The sequence below is a fragment of the Terrapene carolina genome, unplaced genomic scaffold (genome assembly GCF_002925995.2).
Source record: "Terrapene carolina triunguis isolate 2854851 unplaced genomic scaffold, T_m_triunguis-2.0 Scaffold55, whole genome shotgun sequence".
NCBI lineage: Eukaryota > Metazoa > Chordata > Testudines > Emydidae > Terrapene > Terrapene triunguis.
This window is the reverse complement of record NW_020664406.1, coordinates 522775-527862: the sequence shown is the minus strand read 5'-3', so window position 1 is coordinate 527862 and position 5088 is coordinate 522775. Positions and strand designations below refer to the sequence as shown.

The window sequence follows — 5088 nt, the reverse complement described above, 5'->3', positions numbered from 1 at the left end:
TGTTCTTTTTACTAGGACAACAGTATATTGAGTCTGTTAAAACATAAGATCCAAAGCTAAAATTTCTTGTCACCAAAGCAATTATTTGGGTGTTCAAGACATTACTTAAGCTTCAGTTCTGATTTTTGTTTGTTTGTTTGTTTGTTTGTTTGTTTGTTTTTAAATGCCAGTTTTCATATAACTAATCTGAAACCTTATAAAGGATGTACTCCAGGGGTCGGCAACGTTCGGCACGCGGCTCGCCAGGGTAAGCACCCTAGCGGGCCGGGCCAGTTTATTTACCTGCTGACATGGCAGGTTCGGCCGATCGCGGCCCCCGCTCGCCGCGGTTTGCCGTCCTGGGCCAATGGGGGCGACGGGAAGCGGCGCGGGCTGAGGGATGTGCTGGCCGCGGCTTCCCGCCGCCCCCATTGGCCCGCGACAGCGAACCGCGGCCAGTGGGGGCCACGATCGGCCGAACCTGCCGCATCAGCAGGTAAATAAACTGGCCCGGCCCGCCAGGGTGCTTACCCTGGCGAGCTGCGTGCCGAACGTTGCCGACCCCTGTACTAGACGTAGATTAGAGCTCATTATGTTGAAGGACTTGGGGTATGTCAATTATTCTACTTTCTGCTGAAGTGACCAGAAGTGAATAACCATGTAGAAAAACAGTAATTCTCTGTTTCTTGGGGAGCACTAGTGACTTTCCTATTTCATAAATTGAAGGTCCTCCAGTCTTGCTTGGATCATGTGGGTGGTATGGTGGGGGTGCCTTCATGTGGCCTTAACTTCACCCACAAATCAGTGCCTCTTACTCAAAGGGAGGTGTATCTTATCCTGAGGCCACACACCGTTACTGTGTTTTGCCCCAATCCTTCAGGGGAGTAATCATGTTTTATGCTTCATTAGTGTCCTGCACCCATTTCTTGAAATGTTGAATAAGTGGGGTTGCCAACTTTCTATTTGCAGAAAACCAAACACCCTTGCCCCCGCCCCTGCCCCTTTTTCAAGGCCACGCCCCTGCTCACTCTCCCCCACCCTTGCTCACTTGTTCATTTTCACTGGGCAGGGAGTTGGGTTGCAGGGGGGGGGGGGGGGAGTGGCGGTGAGGGCTCTGGCTGCAGAAACGGGCTCTGGAGGTGGGACCAGAGATGAGGAGTTTGGAGTGCAGGAGAGGGCTCTGGGCTGGGGCAGAGGTGCGGGAGGGGGTGAGAGCTCCAGCTGGGGAAGTGGGCTCCGGGGTTGGGCTGGAGATGAGGGGTTTGGGGTGCAGGAGAGGGCTCCAGGCTGGGGCAGGGGGTTGGGATGCGGTACAGACTCTGGGCTGGAGGATGCGGGCTCCGGGGTGGGGCCAGAAATGAGGGGTTCAGGGTGCAGGAAATGGATCCAGGCTGGAGTGCAGGGGGGTGAGGGCTCCGGCTTTGGGTGCAGGCTCTGGGGTGGGGCCAGGGATGAGGGGTTTGGCGTACAGGAGGGGGTGTGGACTCCAAGTGGTGCTTACCTCAGGTGGCTCCCGGGAAGCTGCTGGCATCTCCCTGGGTCCTAAGCGGAGGCGCGAGCACATGGCTCTCAGTGCTCAGTGGTTCCCGGCCAATGGGAGCAGCTGAGATGGCACTGGGCCATCCCTCTGCCTAGAAGCCAGAGGGAGATTGGCAACTTCCTGGGAGTTGTGTGGAGCCGGGTAGGGAGCCTGCCTGCACTACCAACTAGACTTTTAATGGCCTGGTCAGTGGTGCTGACTGGAGACACCAGGGTCCCTTTTCAACCAGGCATTCTGGTCGAAAACTGGACACCTGGCAACCTTATAAATGAGGGCCCCCCTTTTTTTTTTTTTTTTTTAAACCAAAACCCAGGTAGGGTGTGGGTGTACACCTAGCAAGTGCCAGGAGTGTGGGGGCAGGGGTGAAAATTCTCACTACTTCCCCCTCCCATCCTCGGCATGGGAATGGGGTATGGAAATCCCCACTACTCTCCCAGTCAGGAAGGATGAGCAGATCCCTGTGCTGGCAGTGGGCAGGGGTGCTCCCCACCTCAGGCCGGGGGTGGGAGGAGAGAAGGAGATTAAAAATCCTCTTCCTCTACTACTGCCTTGTGTAGACAGAGACCGTCACCGAAAGGAAGCAGTGAAGGAGGCAGCCCAGTGGATGAGCTTATTTATGAAATATACTCGTCACTGTTCGGGCAAACAACCCCCGGGCAAGGCGCTCCGGCCGGCCGGGGAGAGCGGGGCCCCGGCGCCCTTCTCTGCCGCGCTCCCGGGCGGGCCGGGGGGCGGCAAAAAAGCCAAAGCCGGCCCTGTAAAGAGACCGTGTCCTCTCCTGCACACCCGCTTCCCTACTTAACCTACCCGCTTTAAAGGAGTCCCAGGGAATGACAGGCAGCTGTCCGGGGCTAAGGCGTGTCTGACGGGGGGGGGGGGGGGGGGTCAGCCTTACTCCTTCGGCTGGGAGTCGGTGGGCCAGTTTTTCAAGCCTTGGCAGCACACCAGAAAAAGCAACTGAATCGAGGGATCAGGACACAACAATCGCGTCTGAAAACCTCCTGTGACAGGAGCGGATGCGTTTGCAAGAGCGAAACTTTGTCTAAATATTCTACAAGATATTACCATATTCTAGGAGGCTGAAATGCGCTGGGAGCTGGAGCAGGGGGAGGGGATCTAGAAGGCTTGTTCCACCATTAGCATTTAGTAAGAGATTGCAAAAACTATCGGCCTCTACAACATGGGGCTGAGAAATTGAAACTAACTTTCCCTTTTCGGCAATAGCAAAGGAAGTCTGCTGAAAGAAGACAATCGAAGAGTCACATATTTCCCCCTCCTCTCCCATTTCATCGCCCCCAAAGTCCTTGATATTAATATTATTACACACTAACACATCCGGTATGTATACCCAAACGTCCAGGAAAAATAAAGAGAAGCGGATTCCAGGCAGACTTAGCTGTAACTCAACGAACCTTTACAAACAAACAAAAATCTGGTCTCCGGTTAAAGACACACAGAGTGAAAGTGCTCTCTTACCTGCCTCCTCACAGAGCACTAGCTCCAGGAAGATCGAGCCACTGCTGTCTGGCTTCAGCTCTTTTACCTGGGCTGATTCCGTTTCTCTGACGCCCGCTTCCCCCAGCCTCCTCCCCACTGTGGGAGGAGTTATGAGAAACCACACCAACAAAACCGGATCACTAGCTACATAAGTGCCAGCAGGCCGGGGAAGAGGAGGGAACATCTGTACAAGCTAATGCAGAACTGTACCCTTCTTAGAGGTTGCTCTAGTTTCAAAGGTTAAATTCTGCCCTGATTTACATACTGCGTAGCCACATTGAACTCAGTGGGTAAATGCCATACTGACAGCCTCAAAAGATCAAAAATCATAAGACTGCCTTTCCCAGATGTCAGGGCCGGCTCTGGCTTTTTTGCTGCCCCAGGCAAAAAAGCCTCCGGCCGCCCCTCCCCCCCCCCCGGGGGGGGGGGGGCGGCGAGCCCTGGCGGGGGCTCGGCTCTCTCCCCCCCCGCGGCCAGAGTGCCAGGGACAGGGCGGCGAGCCCCGGCGGCCGGAGCGCCGTGCCGCCCCCCTCCAGGTGCCGCCCCAAGCACCAGCTTGGTTGCCTGGTGCCTGGAGCTGGCCCTGCCAGATGTGAAGAAGAGCTGTGGGTAACTCAAAAGCTTGTCTCTCTCCTCAACAGAAGTTGGTCCAATAAAAGATATTACCTCACCCACCTTGTCTCCCTTCCCTCCACGTGAATTTTTTTTTTTTTTTAAAAAGGGTTCATAGAGGTTTGTTGATTTGCTATGGCCTTTGTGTATTACTAACATAAGGTTAGCTACAATGCAAACAAGATAAATTAACTGGGGGTCCACCTCATAGCGAGGTGGCCACCTCACTGTCTAGCAGCAATAAAGGCGCATTGATGTGTGAACATAGAACATGTTAAGGGGAAAACTCATGATTGAACCTGGATTAAATCTCCAGTGAAGACAAAACCTTAGTTTTGCACATTTTGCTGTAGAGAGCTTCATCCTGTAGTGAGGTACACCTCTACCCCGATATAATGCGGTCCTCGGGAGCCAAAAAAATCTCACCGTCTTAGAGGTGAGACCGCGTTATATCGGGTTCGGGCCGGTACGGCGTACTGGCAAGAGCCGGTACGCCATGCCGGACTGGACCGGCTTTCCCGGCAGTGATTTAAAGGGCCCAGGGCTCTGGCCGCTGCGGGGAGCCCCAGGCCCTTTAAATCACCACCAGAGCTCTGGCAGCAGGGCTCGGGCAGGGATTTAAAGGGCCCGGTGCTCCCCACAGTGGCTCGAGCCTCTGGCCCTTTAAATCACCGCCCAAGCCCGGCTGCCAGAGCCCCGGCGGGGATTTAAAGGACCCGGTGCTCCAGCTGCTGTGGAGAGCCCCAGGCCCTTTAAATCACCGCCGGGGCTCCGGCAGCCAGGCTTGGGCGGTGATTTAAAGGGCCTGGGGCTCCACACGAATTCGGATGTAATGCGGTAAAGCAGCAGGGCTCAGGTAGCGCTTTAAAGGGCCCAGGGCTCCCCGTTGCTTTACCGCGTTATATCCGAATTCATGTTCTATCGGGTCGTATTCTATCGGGGTAGAGGTGTACCTGTTGTAACCTATTGTGTTGTCCTTGGCAAGTCAGTTAATCTCTGTGGTCTGGTCTATACTACCCGCCTGAATCGGCGGGTAGAAATCGACCTCTCGGGGATCGATTTATCGCGTCCCGTTGGGACGCGACAATCGATCCCCGAATCGGCGCTCTAACTCCACCAGGGGAGGTGGTAATAAGCGCCGCCGACAAAAAGCTGCAGAAGTCGATTTTGCCGCCGTCCTCACAACGGGGTAAGTCGGCTGTGATACGTCGAATTCAGCTACGCTATTCACGTAGCTGAATTTGCGTATCTTAAATCGATTCCCCCCTGTAGTGTAGATGTAGCCTGTGTCTCAGTCTCCATGTGCAATGTGCACAGAATTCTTTCCTACCTCACAGACTAAGTTTCCCTCTAAACTGTGCGGCTATGCAGCTGCCTATTAAGCCCCACACAAGGGCTCAGTTCTGCAGCCGGGGGAGAGGCACCTCTTCCTCCTCCCTCCCCCCCCCGGGGGGGGAGCA

General features: G+C 54.9%; 1 protein-coding gene across 2 annotated transcripts in view; it reads right to left on the bottom strand.

The window, feature by feature from the left end:
• The window catches only part of LOC112107508 (receptor-interacting serine/threonine-protein kinase 1), a 39074-nt gene extending 36004 nt beyond the window's left edge, over positions 1 to 3070 (bottom strand). The window contains exon 1 of one of the 2 annotated variants that reach the window (XM_026658737.1): positions 2996 to 3070. The gene's annotated coding sequence lies outside the window, so the exon portion shown is untranslated. The remainder of the gene's footprint in view (positions 1 to 2995) is intronic. The other variant, XM_026658739.1, reaches the window with a different exon arrangement.
• Positions 3071 to 5088: the final 2018 nt, after the last annotated feature.